Consider the following 1,601-nt stretch of genomic DNA (forward strand, 5'->3'; position numbering starts at 1 on the left):
GACTTCAACAAATACTTGAAGCTTAGACAGTGGGAGCATGGAGATCTGGCCTCCCTCCCTGCTAGTGATTAAGCAGTGAATAGCTGTCTATGATCATGTCCACCTAGTGCTTGTGGTCTCATTTTTAGATGAAACATATTTTGGTGTAACCAGCTATAATGACTATACCACTTTTATTTTAAGATATTTAAACCTTGAAAATTTTTTAAATGGATAACTCTTAGAGCCTTTAAATAGTTAGATATTCTTACTGATCAGCGTAAGATGGGTTATTTTTTAGTGATTTGAAGTCTTGAAATAATTTGATTTTAAGGATTGATAGAGTACATCTTGTAAGATTTTTTTAAAGTTTAAACCTTACTTATATGTAGAATCTAATGAACAAAAGAAACTGACAAACAGAATAGGTCCAGAGGCAAGGATACATGGAACAGAATGACAGATCTCAGAGGAGAAGGGGGTTAGGGGAACAGGAAGAGATTAACTAATGAACATATACCTGGTATGCATAGCCCATGGACACAGACAATAGTGTGGGGAAGACCTGGAGTGGGACAGGGGCTGGGTGGAGGTGGGGGAAATGGAGGACATCTGTAATATTGTCAACTATTAAATAAATAAATAGCTAAAAAAAAAAATACAGGCAGTGAAATACCATATAGCAAACCTAACTCAAGTGTAGATATGACTCAATATTAAGTTAATATTATATTCTGTTATCTGGAAGTAGTGTGTTTTATTATCTGTGACAAAGAACTTTATGAGAGTAGATGCTGCTCTAGTATTTACGTAAATGAAAAGAATTTGTTTCAAGAATAACTTGATACACAGTTAGGTTTATAAAATATAAATTATAGAATATTTTCTATAACTCCACTTAATTGTGCCATGTATTGTTTTAAATGGTGATTAGTAACTACATAGCATTAAAACTAATTTGGAATTATTTAGAATTGGAAGTCTGAATTACATATATATCAAAACAGCTATAATTTATACTACATGAGTTTAAATACAGTTGCTTAAACTTGTAACAAGTTACTAAAACGGTATTAAGGGGGAAAAGGCGGTTAGGGCTATGTTATTCGCAATCATTTTAATGAAAATATCTTAATTGCTTGAATTAATTTAACCATTTTAAGGCAACAGCACTTCTTAATATTTTACTTACATCATTCAATTGCCTTGTAAGTCCTTTACTGTGCAACACATTGTTAGTATCCTAATATAATGAATTAATAAAATTTTACTGAAAATAGGTGATTATTATTAGGCAAAATATTTATGGACATTTTTCCTCTTGGTTTGACTATCACTGAATTGTCAGAAATACTTGCAGAAGTTTTGGAAATGATGTAGTTTTATTCTCTTTTCATAAGATTATATTATTTAATGTGGGCTTTACAAGAGGAAGGAATATGTTTGTCATTAACCTTCGACACCTGTTTATTTGTGCTGTACGCACAGCACTCAAAAACACTGTCCTGGAAAAAAAACTGGCTCTGTGGTCTGTGCAGTGTGTGACCATTTCCCAGAGTGAGGATCAGCAGGAGTCGGCTAGGACATGCCTGCTGGCATGGGTGGTATCTGTGCTCCCACCC

The 1,601-nt window shown here is 33.5% G+C and overlaps 1 protein-coding gene across 2 annotated transcripts in view; it reads left to right on the forward strand.

The window, feature by feature from the left end:
- The window catches only part of RAPH1 (Ras association (RalGDS/AF-6) and pleckstrin homology domains 1), a 45,454-nt gene that overhangs the window by 19,491 nt on the left and 24,362 nt on the right, over positions 1 to 1,601 (forward strand). The gene's annotated exons all lie outside the window — the stretch shown is intronic.

The sequence above is a fragment of the Myotis brandtii genome, unplaced genomic scaffold (assembly GCF_000412655.1).
Source record: "Myotis brandtii unplaced genomic scaffold, ASM41265v1 scaffold43, whole genome shotgun sequence".
NCBI classification, from domain to species: Eukaryota; Metazoa; Chordata; class Mammalia; order Chiroptera; family Vespertilionidae; genus Myotis; species Myotis brandtii.